The 21,217-nt window shown below is 34.5% G+C and overlaps 1 protein-coding gene across 8 annotated transcripts in view; it reads left to right on the forward strand.

Annotated features, from left to right (window-relative positions):
• BAZ2B (bromodomain adjacent to zinc finger domain 2B) overlaps nt 1–21,217 on the forward strand; it is a 414,086-nt gene that overhangs the window by 80,553 nt on the left and 312,316 nt on the right. For all 8 annotated transcript variants that reach the window (XM_081582778.1, XM_081582779.1, XM_081582781.1 and 5 more), the window contains exon 3: nt 9,087–9,441. The gene's annotated coding sequence lies outside the window, so the exon portion shown is untranslated. The remainder of the gene's footprint in view (nt 1–9,086; nt 9,442–21,217) is intronic.

Genomic DNA, 21,217 nt, shown 5'->3' on the forward strand with positions numbered 1-21,217 from the left:
TTAATTTTATTAACTATTTTTAAAGCACTTTTTAAAGTCTACACTATTAATAAAACATTAAGTTATGCCCTGATTTGTAGTGTTTGCTGATCTCTAGATTGTAAACATTCCCACGGTGGTCTATTTCAAGCTACCAATGTGACGTCACTGGTAATAGAGTTGGGAAGAGATGGGCAGTAACACACCATTGTATCATTTTTTCTGCATATTACAATGGGCATGAATAACCTTGACAATAATACTAGTAAAGCATAATAAAATAAGAAGTGATGAGTTGTATTTGTTTTTAATATGTTTGAAGATATTACTTTTTAGTAATAGCTGTGCTTAAAAAGTTGTTGTTCAGTCTTTAAGTCTTGCCTGACTCTTTGCGACTCCATGGACTGCAGCATGCCAGGCTTCCCTGTCCTTCACTGTCTCCTGGAGTTTGCTCAAACTCATGTCCATTGAGTCAGTGATGTTATCTAACCATCTCATCCTTAAAAAGTAGCTTACAAAATTCCTAAAGATTTAACTTAACTACATGTGGTTGTATGATTTGTATTCATCACGCTCCTGCCCCTGTAGTGATCCCATGCATAACCTACATAGCCTTATATGACTGACTTGCTAATTATTTAATGCAGTGAACTTAATTATAGTCATCATCATGCCATTGGCTTCTACAGAGTATTACTATGAGAAAGACCATACAGATGATGTCTATGCATTGGCTATAAGATTGGGCTTAAACTTTGGTATTTTACTCCAAGGTTTTAAGTTTGTCTTAATGAATTGCTTATTTTCTTATTTACCAGACAAGAATAGTATCCTGAACCCTCTTTGTTTTATTTTCCTTGAAACTCACAGGTAAATCATATGCTTGATCACAATAACTGTTAGTACAGGCAAAAAACATTTCATTTTTAAAAAATCTTATGTTCAAATCTTGTTACATATATGTATGTACACATACATACATATATATACATATACACACCTTTATACATATATATGTATACATACAAACACAATTTCAAATTAGGTTTCCTAAGGTACATTTGGTATGAAATGTTGAATAAAGCCTTAAATTGTTTCCTTTATTTACCAGTTTTCAAAATAATGAGTTGGTTCCCTAGCATTCTTCAGAGGTGAATAATGAGTTTTTTTAAAGTATCATTATGAAATTATGTATTAAGTTGTATCTGTTATGTTGCAATCCATTTTAGTTATTCTTAAGAAACTTAAATTGTCTCAGCTTTGGCCAGTGGGAACCAATTCAAGTTGGCTTTTTCACATTTATTCTCAAGTCCTTTTATATTATCCCTAATCTTTGATAGTTTTCATGATTAATAGTATGATAGGATATTTTAGGCTTACCTTGAACATTTCCTATCCCCAAACTAGAATCAGCCTTTGCTTCAAGGAATCTGTTTCAGGGGCAAATGATGTTTACTGTCAATAATTGGATACATAAGTATGTGCTTGTTGCTACTGCATAGTCCCTGTTTTTAGGCCTTTACAATGAGCAGAACTAAGAAATACATATATTTTTAAATGTAAAATATTATAGTTCATTCTGATATATCCAGTTCAAATTCATGATCACAGAATTTTTATGTAACTCACTGATTTTACATCTGTTCTTTTTTGTCCCACACCCAAAACACCAACTTAATTATCCATTTGCTTTTTCTCAGACTATGCATGCAGTATAATTAAAATAATGTGCTCGTGTGTACGTGCTCAGTTGCTTTAGTCATGTCCAACTCTTTGCGACCCCATGGACTATAGTCCACCAGGCTCCTCCATCCCTGGGATTATCCTGGCAAGAACACTGGAGTGGGTTGCCATTTCTTCATTCAGGGGATCTTTCTGCAGACTCAGGAGATTGAACCTGTGTCTGCTGTGGCTCTTGTATTTTAGGAGGATTCTTTACCACTTGAGCCATATAGGAAGCCCCTAATTACAATAACACCACCAATTAATACCACAAAACTGTGGCTGATGATAACAATTTAAGTTCCTGTTTCATTGTTGCTGCTTTAAAGTTTATTTCTTAGTTTAAATCCTATAAGGAAAGTACTATTAAATTAATGTGTTTGAATATGGTTTTAAAAAATTCCTGGGACTTCCATGGTGGTCTGCTGGTTAAGACTCTGTGCTTCCAATGCAGGGGATGCAAGTTCAATCCCTGGCCAGGTAACTAAGGTCTCACATGCTGCATGGTGTGGCCAAAAAACAAAAAAAGATAAAAAACTACTACATTTAAAGTCACTTAGAGTATTCTCTGTATGGTTATGCCACCAATTCCATATATAATTAAGTTCACTTATTTCATTTAGATGGGATCACTTTTAAATTTTAATGTATTTTTGCTTTATAATTTGTAAATTATATTTATATATACTCTATGTTTCTGAAATCACATTTTTATGAGAAAACTTCCTGTTATTCCATCTTTGGTCCTCTGTTCCCTTCCTTTTTACAGGTAACCATTTTAAGGGCTTCCCTGGTGGCTCAGATGGTAAAGAATCTGCCTGCAATTTCGGAGACCTGGGTTTGATCCCTGGGGTTGGGAAGATGCCCTGGAGAAGGGAATGGCAACCCACTCCAGTACTCTTGCCTGGAGAATTCCATAGACAGATGAGCCTGGCAGGCTACAGTCCATGGAGTCACAAAGAGTTGGACACGTTTGAGCCACTAAACACTATATGTTTTAAAGTTTTGACTTTTCATTTAATTTAAAAAGTAAGATAGATGAATGGTAATATGCCATAGATGCTTCTTTCCACTTTGATATTTTTACTTAACAATATATACTGAAGTTGACAGTGAGTTACTTTATATTGCATATATTCTTTATTCCCTTTTAAAAATTGCATAGTACTTCACTGTATGTATGTACCATAATTATTCAACCATTTCACTATGATGGACTTGTGGATTATTTCCATATGTTAGCCTAAAACAATGAAAAAAACAGTTATTTTACTAGCAAAAGGGGGTTTCTTAGGGAACAACACAGAATTGCAGTTTGGGAGATGCAACTGTGTGAACCACAAGCAAGTTCAATAAAGCAAAGGAAAGAAAATTCTTACAGAGGAGATGGGAGAGTCAGGAGCGATGTTGATAAAAAGTCCATTGGAGGAAACTGAGAGTGCAAAGTATAACGGCTCTTAATTGACCGAGTTGTGACAGTCCCATTGGCTGAGCTGTTGCCAGGCCAGGAAGAGATCTTTTCCCCTTGCTGGCATTTGTAGTAAAACCATATTACTTCCAGCTGGAGATGCATGGTATGTCTCTTTCTGTTGGGCTCTTTGCGGACTTTAACTGGTACATGGGTGACAGCTCCCTCTTTTGACCTTCAAATTACATTTTACTGAGGCTTCTGTATTAATTTTCATAGAAACTTTTGCTGTAAGAAACAATGCTTCAATGAATGACTTCTTTTTTTCAGTGTTCGTCAGATTCTTGGAAGTGGGATTTGCCAGACAAAAAAAAATGTATATGTAACTTTGCTAGATTCCATGAACATTTCTTTGGTTGGGCTTTTTCTATTTTTCACTCTAACAAGCAATATTTGAGAGTGTTCCTTTTCCCCACAACTGCCTTACTAACAGGTTATGCTGTGAAAATTTTGAATTTTTGCCAATTTGTTGGGTGAGACATAGTATCTCAGTGATTTTAATTTGCATTTCTCTTATTAAGAAGGTTGAGAATGTTTCTATTTAAGGGGCATTTACATCTCTTTTTCTGTGAAATATCTGTTCATATCTCTTGCAATTTTTCTCTCAGGGTGTTGGTGTTTTATTCATTTTTAGATACTCTTTATATGTAGGGTTATTAAATTGTCTCTTATATGTTACAAATGTTTTTCATATTTTCACTTCATCTAGTTTTGACCATTGCTAGGAACATTTTCCCTACTCTTCACTTACAGAGGAACTGACCCATAATTTCTCCTAGTACTTGAATGGTTCAAATGTTTATATTTAAATATCTGATCTTTTTGAAATTTATTCTTGGAACAGATCCAAATTCATCTTTTTCCTTATGACTACTCAGTTATCTCAACACCACTTATGAAAAAGTCCATCTTTTCTTTACTGCTTTGAGATACAGCTTTTATCTATGTTAAATTTCCATATATATGGACATGGGTAATTTCTCAACTTCCTATTTTGTTTATTGGTCTTTTTTTTTCATGTGCCAATGCTACCATTAAATTATTAAGCCTTTATAGCATATTTAATATCTGGTATGACACCCCCCCCCTACTCTCAATGTTCTTTTTGAGGGTTTTCTAGTTTTTTGTTTTTTTTTATTCCAAATGAATTTTATAATCAGTTTATGCTGGTAGAAGCATTCTTTTTTTTTTTTTTTTTGGCCGCATGGCTTGCAAGATCTCACCACCTCCACCAGGAGGAACCTGTGCCCCCTATAGTGGAAACGTGGTCTTAACCACTGGATCTGCCAGGGAAGTTCCGTAACAGTATTCTGAATCAGCAGTGTTTATTGGAAGCACTGTCAGAGTTTTTTAAAAAAGAAAATAAACACTTGACCCCACCCATACATAGTGAGTCTCTAGATATTGGGCCTGGGTATGCACATTTTGAAAAAACTGTCCAGTTGATTTTAATAATCCCATTTAAAAATGACCTATAAAGCATAAATTCAAGTTCTAATTCCAGACTACCTTATGATTTGTTTTCTCTTATGTATTCTGTATTCTGGACCTTACTAAACGACTGCAGCATTTGCCCAGTTCCCTAAGCCAGAAATTTAATTTTCCTTTAATCCTTCCTTTTCTTTAACTCAGTTTGTCACAAAAATCTACATTTTACTTTGCTTTAAACCTCCAGTACCACTGTCTTTTACCATTTTCTCATGGTCTCTTAAGATTACTCTTCATAATATAGTCTATCATCTGCACTATGTATACAGTTAATTTTTTCCTAAAAATAATGTTGATCATGTTACTTCTTTGCTGACCTTTGTTGGCTTTCAGGATAAATTCAACCAAGGCACATAAGGCCTTACACTCACAGGTCCCAACCTCCTTTTCCCCCTTAGTCCCTGTTATTCTACAACTCACACTGAGTATTCCTGTTACACTGGATTTCTGACTACTGGATGGACATTAGACCTGGTAGCTTTTTTAATGTAAATTTATGGCTTCTTTCACTTAGAATTTGCTCCCACCTTCTTTGCCTAGTAAGCTCTCAGTATTTGAGATGCAGTTCAAATGGCCTTTCTTTGATAAAGCTTTTATATAGACTCTTAGTCAGAATTAGTAGATCCATCCTCTTTATTCTAGCAAAACTTTATTATTTGTATCTTTATAATGTGATTTTTGTGAGTCTCTGATCTTCCAGAAATTTCACACTTTCAACATCAACTAGAATGTGAGCTTTCATGTTTTTTCCAGCCTCTAGCAGAGTGCATAGCATATAGCAAGCACTCAAATGTTTGTTCAGTGAATGAAAACAAATAAAGCTTCATTAGTCTGTACTGATTGAAACAGAAACAAGACATGACAGTGGCCAGGTGGTTCTACTATTAGGATCTCTCATTCGTTTGGCTTTTTGTAGTTCGTAGTCAGCCTAGACTTTGTTCTCTGCACATGACAGTTCCTTACTCTCTGAAGGTCCATGTAACCGAACCTACAGTAGCATACCTGTCCATCTTTATCTCTTCCTGTTTATGAAGTTCTGTCTTGGTCCTAAGAATAGATAATGCTTTATAAAAAAAAGTACAATTTAGTCTATAGTGGTAGAAAACTTAATTTATGGTACTAATTTAGATTAATTATTGGTATGAATAATTAGTTTAGGTGTATATCACATATAGGATTTTACTTATATTGGAAAAGATCTATTTGATCATTAAATTCTTTTATAATTCTGTACATGATCAAGTACTAATTTAGATGATGAACTCAAGTGGAAGACTAAGTGCTATGGGAGCCAAATTATTTTATAACTTATAATTATTTTTTCTCCCCCCCACAACTCTATGACTATGTTGTCATCTTTGAAATAATCAAATGTGGTAACATGAAAAAGGGAAAGAATCATATTTAAAAATAATTTAACCATAACTTCTTAGTAAGTGGGTATCAAATACTAGAGTAATCCAGTTTAAAATTTTTAATGTTTCATTATTTTTAAAATCAGTCTTAAAGGTATAGATTAAATTGGATAATAATATATTTGAATTACCAAATAACACCAAATTATTTTAAACATATTTTAATATAAAAATTGAAGTTTTTATTAAAATACAGAAATTCATTTTATTATGAGTTTTTCACTTGTCAACTGTATTTAAAAAATATTTTTCAAACTATGTAAAGAGCCCTTGATGATAATAAAAATACAGTTTTTAAATATTTTAAACACACCAAAATCAAATTCTTTATTATTACCACATTTACCCTTTATTCCAACCTTTGATGACACTCTTAATTTTAAGTTACTTCATTATTCAACCAAGAGAAAAAAAACTTTGTGTTATATATGGCTTCAACTTGAAGTTATACATATATATGTAAGTTAGTCACTTTCATTATCTGTGTACTATTTTTTCTATTGATTAGGCATATATTAAAAACTTTAATTACTAAATAAGTTTTCTTATGTTAAACAGTTTTCCCCACAGGTGCTTTTTTGTAAAAACTAGGCAATGTAAATTACATATTCTTATGAAACATTGTCTGGAAAGCCAGTGTGCCATCTTCCAAGCCAGTATTATTATTTCAGCATTTTAATGGAACCAAACTTTGAATTATGCTTTGCAGTCTATTTTAAAAGTATTTAAGTAAGTAAAAGATACATTCTTAGTTATCTAAGTTATTCAAGTGTGCCACAACTTTATTTCCAGAGAAATGTTTTATGAGAATTCTTATATGAAAATTGAAACAATTTGAATCTAGCTATTTCTTTTTATCCTTTCAAAATTGAATATTTTCAGCAGTAATGCTAATGATTAGACAAAATGTCTGAAATGGATTGTTGAAATATTAATATTAAAATACTTTATTTACACATGGAAATATCAGTGAATTGTCCTGTTTACTCCCAAATATTTAAAAATACTGTTTTGAGTAATGACCCCCTATTATAAAATGCATCAACTTTCTTACATGTTACTTTGCTAAAGTAATATCTAAATGCTAGCTTTCGACACTTATACTGGAATCTGTATTTTTCTTTAACATTATTAGTAAATTTTGATATTGTGGAACTGTTGACCCAGTCATACATGTACAGAACTTGGCCTTTGAGTTAATTAAATATGAGTTAATAATATATTATAAGGAAATTATTATCCTTATTACAGTTATTAGGTAGTTACTCAAATTATAGCTTCAAAGGAATGCAGAGCATGGAAAACTCAGGATTAAATTATGCATTTGAACCTTAGGCCAGCTTTTACTGTGGAGACAGTTTTCTGCAAAGACCAGAATTGTATGTCATTGAAATTAAATGCTTTTCTGGGGATGGAAGGTTCCAGTTTTTAATGAAATTACTGAGTGTGGTGTAGTGAAATGATTAAAATCTGTATTCCGGGAATGTGGCAGGGAAAAAAAAATCAATAAGTGCTAGCACAGCTTTGCTGCTCAATGTGAATCCTGAGAATGAAATAAACTATTACAAAAATAATAATTAAAAACATATCAGCACATTAATTTATTTAGCATCAGTCTCCTGAGACGACATCTTCACTAATTTTTAGCATACATTTTACTATGTAATGAGCAGCCTTCTTTTCAGATATCCCTATTAAGACAGGCAGTATTTCTGCCCTTCCCCCAGTGCTCCTGCATTGCAATCATTGTACTTGCACTTATTATGTTACAAATGACCGAGGTAAGGCTGACATTCTCAGTGCATGCAAAAAGACCTAGTCTGCCAAGCTTTTTTTTTTTTCCTAATGAAGCAGCTTTGTGAAATCTCCCCATGTGTTAATACTAATGAAGATCCTCCAGCACAATTAAAATCACAGCCAGTGGCTGAAGAGGAAACATAAAACAATAGCATCTTTTAAGATACATTTATCCACATATGCATGTACAAAATATACATACATGGTCAAATTATTTTTCTATAGGTTGCCTTTTACTTACTCTTCATCCTGAAAATTAAATTATGCAGTTTTTAGTTATATGAACTTTAGGGACTTTTAATGTGTTCCAGGGGAAAAACACTACCTCAATGAAAAAAAATTTTAATTATTTATCTTCTTTGATAATAAAGCGTTACCAAGGATAAGGCCTTTTTTAAAAAACTTTTTTTTAGGAAACTACAGGGTGGTGTGCTGTAGGAGGGAATGGGGTGTACTTCACCTTTGGTTTAACTTTATTGGCTTCAGGATGTTGAAATTGGTGGAGGAAAATGGAAGGGTAAAAAATAGGAAGTTAGAAGAAATTGTGGGGTAGACAAATAGCATACCTCGTGTGTAATTTAAAGATGGAGCAATAGGCTACCTAGTCTTAACTTGATTTTTTAAGTGTTCTAATTCCTACAATTAGCTATCCTCTCCTCACCTTTTTTGCCTTCTCAGAAGTGTGTGTGTGGGGGGACTATTGAGGTTACCTTTTGCAGTTTTAACGTATAACTTTAAAACGACTTCTTATTTTAACGTTTTATTTAAATTTTAACTCAGTGCATAAACATTACAGCAGCTTAACCTGCCCGGGTTAGGGCAGTAGCATTTTATCCTGGGACCATTTTGCGTCCTGCTTTTTATTTTGAGTTCCAAAGGTATTACATTTAATTGACTCAGACTCAAATTCTGAGTTTATAGACAAAGTTTAGGTGGACATGGTTAATCTACGCTCCCTATTCGCCCGTGTACTTTTTTTTTTAAATTACGTTTTCAATCGTATTTTCTGTCTCCTCTACTTTTAAAAGTAAAACAAAACATTAGAGTTCCTTAACTTTTTCCTGGAACAAGAATCGGTGCAAACTCAAAGCTACAGGATTCTTGGGAGGAAGAAGCCACCCCCTCCCTCCCTTGGCTACTTTAGGAGCTGATGGGTCATTTATTATTGGAACTGAAATGGTATAAACAATTCTCTCTCTTTTTTCCCTTGTTAACAGCAACTTTCATTGTTAGAGAGAGGAGAGAGAGAGAAGCCTTGTTGGTTGACGTCACTTGGTTCATGAAGCCTTCGCCTAGAAGTGAAGCTGCTGAACAAACCTTGAGAAGAATCATCTCCTGCTTCAATCTGCTGCTGGATAGGAACTAATCAGAGGCGGAAGACGGAGAAGGAGGGCGTCCAGGGCTTTGCCGATCACAAATCTCACCTCCACTCCAACTCTCCTTATACCTTTCTTGCAAAAATAATAATAGAAATAAGGAGGTGGTGGGGTTTCCAAAACAAAAATCGTAACCTTTAACCATCTGGGGAAGGCAAAAATCCCATCCACCGCAACTCTCAGTTCGAAAGTAAAGGTGAGTTTAAAATCCTCGGGTGTGAGGGGTGAGGGTGAAGATGAAAATTCCAAATATTGTAAAGCCGTTTGAAACCGAAAAAGAGAACAAACTGCGCTCCTGCGAGTGGGTTAGACTCCGGAGTTGCTTATCTGGAGGCGCTTGCTCTGCCCGCCGTGCCCGCCTGGCCGCGGCTGTTTACCCTCGCCGGTCGGTGTGTCTCTTTGTTGTGCTGGCTGGAAGGCTGGGGTGGTGCTCGGGGTCCCGAGTGCAGTTTGGGGAGGAGGACGCGGAGATGCGCGGTCCTGGGTGGGAGGTGGGGAGTGCGGTCTCAGGAGAACGTAAACTTTATTCGTAGCCGCCAGTGCGGGACTTCGGTCTAGCAGGGCCGTGCCTCCCCCAGCGTGGGCAGACGCTGCCGCCGCGAGTCCGCCTCCTTTGTGCCGGCCTCCCTGCTCGGCCGCTGGCGCTTCGCATGTCCTTTTTCCTCCCTTCGGCTTCCAGCGCTCAGGTCGCCGCCAACAGTTTGGCTTCTCAAAAAAACACCTCTGGCACGGTTGCGATCGCCGTTCCTACTCGGGAATAACCGCTGCTCCCCCCATCCCCGCTGGGGTAGTTTCAAGATACCCCCCAACCCCCCCCCCCGTACGCCTACTGCTGCCCTTTTCTGCCTCCGCCCCCTCTTCCCGGTAGGACTGATAAGCTGCGCCTGCCACCCCCCACCCCCAATTCGGGTCTCTTTTGCTCTCTCTCCCGGAGTAGCTTGGGGCTTGGGAGTTTACAGAAAGTGAGCTGGGGTGGGGGGTGGGGGGTGGGAGTAGGGGCAGGTGGAACTGGGGAAAGATCTGGATACCTGGAAAGTCTGTTTCAGTACGTAGAGATTAGAGGAGCATAGCTTTTCCTATAGTAATGTCTGTCTCCTAGCAGTTCTTCCCCGGGAGCTGCCTCCTGCTCTCAACTCTTCTTCGCTCTTTTAATCTTCTTTTTGCTCCCCTTCCCCCCCTCTCTTTCCATTTGCGGCTCCTCTCCTCTTAAAGTAGTTCCACGAACCCCAGAAATGGGACTTGGGAAAGGAAGGAAATGTTTGGAGAGTCAGAACTGGCCCTGCTGTTTGGGAGATTTTCCCTTCTTTTCTCTCCTTCTGTATTTATCTTTTGTGTGTTGCTTCCTTATAAAGAGAGAAGCAGCTGCAGTCCTTGGCCGAGTTGCTGAAATTTATCCCTTTGTGTATATTACAATATCCTCCATTTTTTTTCCCTCTGCCCTCTAAACAACAAGCGTTTCGCCATCTTGGGCAATTTTTAGTCCCAAGTCTCTCTCTCTCTTTTTAATTTTTATTTTTCAAGGACTGGGAAGAAACCTCAGAAAGTCAAAAAGTGTGTCTGGTTAAGATTCAAAGTTTAGGGAGTGTTCAGGGGGCCCAGTGACATCATGTAAACTTTATGAAGAAATTTTACCAGGAGTAAATTTTTCGCTTAATTTTTTCCCTGTTTTAAGCGACCATGTGAAGGAGCATGTAACTTACAGGTTAACGATAAGCTGTTCTGCTTATTTTTGTGTCCTGCTCTCAAAATGAGCCCTTGGTGTCTGCACATTTTATGTTTTGGTAACAGGTGGAAAACTATGTGCAAAAAAATGGTGGAAACAGTGGCCTTTGGTATTTACCAGGCTTTTGTGTATATGCTTTTTTATACTTTAAAGGATTTGAATATTTACATGTTTCCTTTTTTATTTACTCCACTCCTGTGGATTTTTCTTTAATTGGCTTGGTTAATATTTATGTGTACTTATTTTAGATGACCTAGATCCCTTCTTGTAATTAACTGTTTTGTTTTTTTACATATTTATTTGCATTTTGAAGATACAGCTTTCAAAAAAAAGCTGGAGATACTGGATACTTTAAAAATATAGTAGCAGATATTAAGTAAAATGATTGGCGAAAATATGGTTAGTGTTTAAAAGGCAGCATTGATTTAAAAATATATTTTGTAATCTCAAGCTATATGCTCTTTTGTCAGCCATTATGAAAAGATAAACAATAAAAACTGGTGGTATTTTAATTTGCTTGTCTAAAATAGTTTTTCCCCTCACTAAAGTTCGGTTGGTCACATGATCAAACTTAATGATATACTGACTGGTATATAAGAGGCAATGCAAATTGAATGGGAAAGTGGAATTCTGTCTCCTGTAGTCATTTTCAGTCAGCGTATTTACTTCTTTTCTAACAAGGACATGAAACTGTCTGTATTTAATTTGCATTCTCTTTGTCTTCTGGGTTGGGGAAAAACATTGACTACCATTAACTCAAAAAAAGCTAATAGAAGCAATTCCAAGTACATTGAAAGATTTGTCTAACACATAAAAACTTAGGTTGTATATGGTATGTTTCTATCTCTGTAGCAGTCTTATTTGATGTTATCTGCTATGCTATTTATTTAGAGATTTGCTTTATGTAAAACGCAATACAGAAAGCTTGACTGAATTGAATGTCTGACATTTATGTGAATCGTAGGTAGGTGAAAAATGTTTAAATAGTTAAAAGCACATAGAACAGATGGTTCTAAATTATACATGCAACAAAGGACTGGAAGATTTGGCAGATTATAAATGGCAAGCACAGAGGATAAGCAGTTTAAGAAAATGGGAGTTAAGTACGTTTGATGTCTCACACCTATTGTAAACACTGTACATATTGTCACTGTGCTGCATAATCAATAACTTCCACACATTGAGGCTCTTTAAGTTTCAGATAGAAAAAAGCAGATTGTATAGATGTTTGAAATGAATGGTTGAATGTAAAAGTATTTAAACCTGTGATGGTGAGTTTTTCTCTTTCTTTTTTTAAAGAAAATAAAATTATATGCTTTAAAATAGGAAATTATTTGTAAGAACTTAATGTTGTAGTCATATAATGGTTTGGACAGATATAGGAGTAGATACATATTTTGAAATACAGGGGATAGTATATTTGCTGTTATATGTTATACTAGGGCTGAACTGTAGCAGCATTTACTGTTTCAAACACTCTTGAACAATATTTTTAGACTCTTCAGTCTTGAAAATGCATTTATTAGAATACTGTTAGCATAAGTTACTAAACACATTAAATGAAAGAAGGGCATATGTTAGTAATACTTTTTGAGTTTTGTATGTAAAATAATAATAAGATTTTACTTGATAACTCTTTACTAGTTTACTCTCAGTTTTAAAAATGGAACAATTTATATGTAGTTTTGCCTTTCTAGAAGAATCTGAGTAATATTTTGCATTTTCAAAAGATTTAAAATAACTTATTCAACTTGGTAGAAATTTGTTTTTATTTTTATAAGCTATTTATTTAAAATGCACATGAGACTGTAATGGAAATCTTGGAATTTTAATTCTGTTGCCCTTTTTCCCATTTCTTTGTTTGCATGTTTATTATAGAACTACAGTGTAAAGGAGCAGATGTTTTGCCAAACATCCTGATGTGTTGCTTTTTCTTATGGGAGTGCATAACTGTTCCTTCTGATGCATCAACTTGACAGCTGGTTGATTTCATGGAACTGCTAAGAAGCCATTAGTGGTGTCATTGAATTGAAACAGAACAGTCACTCCCAGCTTGAACTGCAATTGTTAATGTCTTTGTTGCTACTTTTGTGTTACTATATAAGATGTAGGATATTACAGTTGCACAAAAGTTTGCTTTTTCGTCTTATCCCTTGAATTAGTCAAAGTATGTGATAAAACTTGATTACTTTTAAGTTTAAAGATTTATCAAAGAAAGATTTTGAGCTGTAGTTTGTGCATTTTTGAACTAGTCCTGGCTAGAACTATCAAAGGAAGATAGGATTTAGCACAAAGTGATGTGGCGATTTTGATCCCTATAGGAAATAATTTTATCAAGGTTTAATGATTTTGAATAAACTTGATATTCTGAGGGATTAATTACCTTGTGAGGTTAAGAAATTTTTGATTCTATTTAAGTATTTTATATCATGAGACTTTAAAAATATTGTGCTTTCATAAATGTTGACTTGTTTGATTAAACATTTCTTTAAACTTTTGTTGTAGAAGATAATCAGAAGAGAATAGTTATTGACAAAAAGGGCAATGTAGGGTTTAATTTTCTTTATGAGGAGGTAAAAATAACATTCAGTAATTGACTAGCAGTCATTTAAGATTTTAAAATTTGAAATTATATTTTTATTTTACTAGTAACTTTTATCGGTAGTTTCAACTATCATACTGTGGTACTAAAATGGTGTCAGATCATCCCATTGGTGCCAAGGCATTTTCAGCTTTTTCTAATTACTTGCTTTTTTTTTTTCTTCAACGGGAGAGGAGGTAGGAGAGGGGGAGAATAAGAGTGATAATCTCAACAGAAGAAAACACATTTAAAAAAATTTGTGTAAAAAACTTAAGGATGATGAGTTTAAGGATAAAAGGTAACTTATCACTATGTTAAAAGTTATTTTCTAGTTCCAATATTTATTGATTTTTAATTTTAAAATCTTCAACAGTTTTTCAGAGCATGACATTTATAACATACTTAAAATAGTTTACCTTTAAAAGAAATTCTTAAAATGTGAAATTGATGATTAGAATAGATAATTTACTGAGTTAAATCCCATTAAAAGGACTTCTTAGACAATATAAACAAATTTAAACACTTATAATGCACCATGGAGTTATTCCTGAATTATGATTTCCTGAAATCATAAGTTTATGAAAATGCTTTTCTTTTAAATAGATCATACATTACTGAGACTAAAGGTAAAATTTATACTCAGGTAATAATAGTTACTTTTATATAACCTTTTGATATAATCATCATGCAGTTTCTTAAAATTATTCTATTACCTTAGCCTATGATTCAAATTTTAAGAAATATGCTTACTCATAAAATATTTGTATCATGTCAGATATTCATATAAACTAAATGGTAAATTGAGCTGTATATTAAATGTAAACTTTTTTAAAGGAATATCAGTGTTTAGCTCATTTTTAGAGATGATATAATTTTAATTGTAGTGCAAATAAGCATCCCAAATTTAAGTAGGAATTTTTCCACATTGAGTTTCTTAAAGGAAAGCAGTTCTAAACATAAGAGTCATAAAAAGTTTAAACTTATATATGTAAGTTTATTTGTTGACTCTATTAACTTTGAATAATGAGCAATAAATATATTTGATTAATTTACAATTACATATGGAGCTTAAACAAAAGTGAATTTACATGACTTTTAAATCTGTTTTAAATGTGGTATGATTTGTGGCATCATAATATAGTCTGAGATGTAAAATATTTAAGAGACCTGATATTTTTAAGTTAAACACTGAACTTTTTAAAATAAATGGCCTTAAGAACATGAGATGAAACTACTGTTTTTATCCTACATATTTAAAAATTTACTCTGTAAGATAGTGTTTTTAATTTTTTAAAAATAAAATTAATGCTTTAAAAAGTTATTTTTATAACTTATGACATTTGGCTTGTACTTTGGTTTTTTAATGCCTTTCAAATGAAAATTAAATGTTAGAGATAATAGTAATGGAGCTAATACATAGATCACAACCTTTACTGACTTCATGTGTATACATGTGTGCATGCTTGTGTATGTAAGGATAAAGAAGCATTTTGTTTATAGATGATTATTGTACTTTAGTGATGTGTAGACATAATTGTGTTTTTCCTCTGTTTTCTCCTCTTAACACTTTTCCACAAGCATGCACTCATTAATCAAAGACGGTGCACTCCTGCTGAGGGCAGAGAGGTTCATCAAATTGGCAGTCAGTTTGGTGTAAAGAACGGTGTCCTGAAGCTCTTAACTTGCTGGGACATAAATAAATCTAAGGTCTTTGTATGCAAACCCTGGAGGTTAATACTGTATAATTCAATGTCCTGTCTTTGTTTTTATGATTGATGTTTTTAAATGTTTCAAGCTTGATGCAAGTCTTCTTGCAGGTCAGGTCTGACAATCTGATTGGCTGAAGTCAGAAAGCATTAGGTTGTCAGAAGGACTTTGAGTATGCTGCAGAGATTTTGATTTTTTTTTCCTACTAGATCATTGTCATATTGCCTGAGCTGTTATAGGAATGTACCAATGATTGACATCCCCTGCTGTGATAATGGACCCAGTGCATGAAATGCCAATAGTTTGGTCCTATTTGTTCGGAAGCTTACTGCTATTTGTATCCTTAACAGAGCTAACATGTAGAACAAGCAAAACTACTGGGATTTCTCTGTAGAAATAGTGCTGGGATTTGGCTTTAACATGAATTGGTTGCATATTCATAATTTAAGAACAGCTGGTTACAGCAAGCACATAGTCATTTGCAAGCTATTATAAACCATTCCACTCACACATGGAGCCTGTGCTTGGTGGATTTTTTTTTTTTTATTGATCTACCTGCATTTAAAATCTGGTCACTGCTGCTACAGAAGCTCTTCTTTTTAGCTGTGTTTGCAACATAGAACAGCTTCAATTTTAAATATTTAATTTAAGCTAAATGCTGAATAAAATAAGCTTTGAAGGAACTAAATGTAAAAGGTCTATAATGTATATTACCCACCATATGTCTCATTTTGGCCCCAAACAAACAAACCTAGATTATACAGACATTGTATGTTTTGGAAAGTATGTTTTGTGATTTTGTCCATAGATGAATAACCAAATTATCTTTGATATGAAAATATCATTAATTATATTTTACTAGTTAGGTATAGTTTTAAGAAACAATGCAAACAATAAGTTGTGATTAATTAACCTGTAAAACAGTTTCATCTTATATGTAGAAAAATGATAGTACTTTTAGTTTTGAGTGATATGAGGCAAGATAGAAAAGAAAATCAACAAGACATTATAATTGGATTAGAATAACGCTAACTCTAAAAAAATTTAGGAGTCTCTCCTGCCTTTAGGTCACTTCTGGAATATAAAGCACAGCTGTGCTATTACAGTATTGAAATGACATGTGTAAGCTAGTCCAGCTTTAATAGTTTCCTACATGTTGTGCTGCCTAGTAGTGACTGAAAAGAGAGAAGAAAACCACTGTATCTCAAGCTTCCAAAGAGAACTGTAGGAGGAGAAAATGTTAAATGTGAATTCAGATATCCTGGTAGGAATCACAGGAAGTTTTGCCTTGATTTGTGTATGTTAAAATAAGTGGATACCTGAGTGATTTACAATGGTGGTGATTATATTGAGCTTCCCACACAACATAGTGTTAGATTCACATGTGCTTGCATCTGTTTGTCCCCACACTAGATGATAAAGTAGCTTTCAGCTCTTCAAGGTTGAGTACCAATCCTAAGAGTGCATTTTACTCTTTCTTGCCTTCACAAATGGCTGGATATGTTGGTAATATAACAGAATATATGGCCAAATTTAATCTAGTTGATAGTAGGCTGCAGTTTTTTCTAAATAATAAATTGAAAGGTTATTAAAGGACAATGTTAAGTTTCAGTTTTGCATTTTGTAGGATAATGACTTTATGTAGTTAATTTGCCATTATTTGAGTTTACATTGATCATTTTGTGAATTATTCTATGCCTTTTTTTTTCTCTCTGCCTTTTGGCTATTGGCCTTTCAGTTATTTCCCTGCTCTTTCACAGTTTAACAAAGAGTAAGCTGAGTTAGTGTAAAAGGAAGTAAATTTCAAATGAGTTTAGTTTCCCTTCATTCTTTACTTCTTGGTAGATCAGATAGAGCGAAGTCCTTAGATTTTCACCAAAATGAAGGTTTAGGATTTTGTCTCCCTTTTCTGATTCTCATTATATAACAGGTAATTATAATTAGATAAAAAGAAAGGTGAGATAATGGGTCCATTTTTAAAAATATTAGAAACTCAGCAAAACAGTAGAAAATTTAGACATTACTTGAAAACTGAATTGACTCAGTACCTGCAGCTGCAGGAGAATCACAGGTATTTGATGCACTTTTATTCCTCTACTACTGATAATTTGGGAAAAGGAGGGCAGCTGCCTTCATTCATCAAGCTTGTACTCGGTGCTGCCTTCAAGCATACTCTTGGTGAGCCATGGAATATAGTTTGTGAAAGCTCATAGTAGGATAGGGATGACTTTTGTCTGGAATTATTAGAAAAGGTTATTTGGTTTAGACAGCTTTGAATTAGACCAAGAAGATGAATAAACTGAATATTCAGAGATATGGAAGAAAGTATCCAACTAAAACAAGACAGCATGAGCCCCCTGTGGAACAAATTAATTCAAACTAGGTCTGTTGGGCATGTGGAGTAGTTGTGCAACATTGTTGGGGTCACCCTTGAAGGAAAAGAGAATGTTATGGGGTCCTGCTTTTCCATTGCTTTCAAATTTGACTGCTTGGTGCTCTCTGGAGAAGGTGAGTTAATCAGTTTCAAATCATCCATTTCAATGATAGGATTGTTGTTTGTGGAAACAAGGTTAAAACTGACAAAACTGCCTTTTCTGGTCAGAGTTATTCAAATATTGTGTTTAATGTAAGATTAACCAGAACCGCTTTCTTCTCCCTCATTCTTTTTTTTTTTTTAAATAAATTTATTTATTTTAGTTGGGGGCTAATTACTTTACAATATTGTAGTAGTTTTTGCCATACATTGACATGAATCAGCCATGGGTTTACATGTGTTCCCCTTCCTGGACCCCCCTCCCACCTCCCTCCCCTCCCTCATTCTTTTCTTATGCTCTATAAATGGTTTTGCTTGAAACCTAATGCATGGTTGTAACTACTAAGAACATTGAGCAAAGAGAGGACATCACTGCTATTTCCCTTTTTTAGATTTGGTGGTGAGGAACTAGCTTTCCAAGGGGGTTTGATGCCTCTGACTCAGAAAACACTTTTACTTCTTTTAGTTCCTTTGGATAAATGAAGACTGCCAGACAGACTGGCTGCACTGTCAATAATGGGAATATCCATAAGGACAAAAAGTGACAAAACATAAGCCCTTACTTTAAATTACATCAGTATTGAATTTCACTGATAATAGAAAATTCCACAAAGAGTAGAGAATATGAAAAGGAAAAATTTAAAAATTCATGCTCAAATGTAAAAGAAAGTCTTCATTTTCTGTGATTAGACTTTTCCTAACTTCATTGTTGTTGTCCTAAGATAATTACGTTCATTTCATTTTCCTTATTTGCTGTACTTTGATGAACATTTTCTTGAAGGGACATGTTAGAAGAAAACTTAAAAATTTCTATGTAGTCATTTCTTGATGGTGAGTTTTGAGTAAATTAAATGTGGAAATGAGTGGAAATAAAAGGCTATCTAGTATCTGAGTTTAGAAAGAAGTCATGCTTGTTACCTTTTCTGGTTTCCATGATGACATGATTGTTGAAACATAACTTCTGGACTTCCTTGGGAAAAGGGTCATTATTAACAAAAAACCATTACAGTGATGTAGGAAGGAGCAAAGCCTATCTTGAGCATCTGAAAAAATGAGGAAGCGGCCTGTAAGTCATAGGATAATATATTTCTCTTTTATGGATTGTTAGTGTAACATACTGCAAGACAAAGTAACAGAGACTGTGGATCAAATCTGTTTTTAAAAGAATAATACTGCAGGGGACTTCCCTGGTAGTCTAATGATTAAGACTCCCCACTTCCACTGCTAGGGTTGCAGGTTTGATCCCTGGTCAGGGAACTAGGATCCTTCATGCAGCACTGTGCAGCCAAAAATAAAAGGAGTACTACAGAGCTAAAGGAAATGTTGGGGCTAGGCAATAACAACAACAAAAAGATCAGAGTTTTAAAGAAGGCTTTTAAATGGGGGTGCAGAGGAGTGTAGCATTATTATATAATTGAGTCCTCTTGAAAAGTATCAAGAATTTCTTCATTCTGGGCTGAATATCTTAACATTAAATTCTTGTATGTTGTTACTGATATTTTTAGTAGCTTGTTGAGAAAATAACTTATCTATGACCATACCTTGGGGATTTGAAGTAGGAAGTTGAAGGGTTAGGGAAGGGCTGTGTAAACAGTAAGATAGTTGGTCCAGGAAGAGAACATGTAATAAATTTGGCCAGTTAGGTAAAACCTCTTTCCACTTCTTTCTCCAGAAAGAAATGTACTTGCCAAAATTCATAAAAGAGAAGAACTGGTTTAAAGAGTATGTAAATGCTTTTGTATGAAGTGTGAAATGAAATAGTAGGAAAAAGGCATGCTGGGGGGAGGAAAGTAAGGATTAGGAATGTAACCAGAATTTCCCTGTTTTTATTTTGAATAAAATGTTCCATGACATAGTACCTTGAATTTCACCTTTTTCATTTTAGTATGAAATATGTTTTGTGAATAGGTCATTTTTGGCAATTTATTGCAGATATCTCAATAGGGAGCATTTGATATGTTGCAGCTGAAGTTCAGAGATACAACTAAATTAAGCATGTGTGCCTGAGTAAAAATAAATGTTTGTTTCTGTATTTGTAATCTTAGCACTTAACAAGTGACACACACACACATATATATATATATATAGCTATAGTTACCTGTAGAAACAATCACTTACTAATTTCTCATGTTTAGTACTCTTGTGATGTGCTGATAGTTCTGTATTAGGCAGCAGTGATTAGTTAAATAAATTGGTCATTAAATTGAGAACAAGAATTGGGTCAGCTTCTATTTTTTAATAACTAGAAATAATTCAAGATGACCAGAAATAAAATGCATGGTTCATAATATACTCAAGGAAAGAATGTACTTAGAAAGGATGTACATAAAGTCTTTTGTGATTGTTATATTAGAAATTATTTTTATCGGGGGAACAATTGGGGGTAGGAAAGGCAAAACAGTTTCAATAGCCGTCATTAACTCAGTGAACTTATGCTCCAAGTGGGATACATGTCAGGTGCTCTCTGTTCCTGAGTAACTTTACAGTGTGGCATCTTACACGCAATGTGATTCTTAATATAAATATTTTTTTGTGTATCATAGCTTCTGAATGTGGGTTAGCTATGGATATCTGGTGCTCAACTACACAAATGACATCTACTTAAGTGTTGATGGTAAAACTGGCTGTGTTGGACTTAGGAGGGACAGTAATCTATCTCCGGTGTTGTCTATGTCAGTTTTATATATATGTATGTGTATGTGTGTGTGTGTGTGTATGCATATATATTTTTTAAATTTTAGTAATATTGTAGTATAGTTGATTTATGATGGTATTTTTATTTTATTTTAATATATTGTACTGAATAGAACCTACCATACTCCCCAATCCACCAATAAGTTGAGTTTCTACTGTATAGGAAGGTTGCATGGTCTGAGATAGTTTATATGCTTAAGTATTCCTGTCACCAAGAAGAATTGCTTTGGAATTGTTGGAGGAGTGTGTAATTTCCTCGGTTCTGTCTCACCACAGCAAAGAGTTGAAATGGCGGACCAGTGTTACAGCTCGGTTATAGCTCAGAGTTTTAATCGGCAAACAAAGGATAGTACACCCTCAAGACATGAGGGTGGGCCGACCCCAAAGGAGAGACTTCAATCTGTCTTGGCTTCCTCCTTTTATACGTTTGTCTTCTCCCCACCTTGAGCCTGCCCTATGCAAATTGTGTTTGTTTCACCTGAAGTTCTCACTCCAGTCTGTGGATTTTCTTTTGTTCCATTTTCACAGGTTTTTCCCTTTCTTTGTCTTTTAGCCACTGGCGTTTTGGACTCTTTTCCTGTTCTAACTATCTAACAGAATTAAAACATAAAACAGTTCAAGAAGACAGTGAAACTTAAGTTGGACTTTGCAGGAAGTAGTAGCTATTTTAGCTTAGAACAGAAGCCTGAACAGATAAAGAGGATAGAGGGAAACACCTACCCAACTAAAATTTG

The sequence above is a fragment of the Giraffa tippelskirchi genome, chromosome 3, assembly GCF_054371585.1.
Source record: "Giraffa tippelskirchi isolate mGirTip1 chromosome 3, T2T-mGirTip1v1.2.pri, whole genome shotgun sequence".
In the NCBI taxonomy this organism is placed as follows: Eukaryota; Metazoa; Chordata; class Mammalia; order Artiodactyla; family Giraffidae; genus Giraffa; species Giraffa tippelskirchi.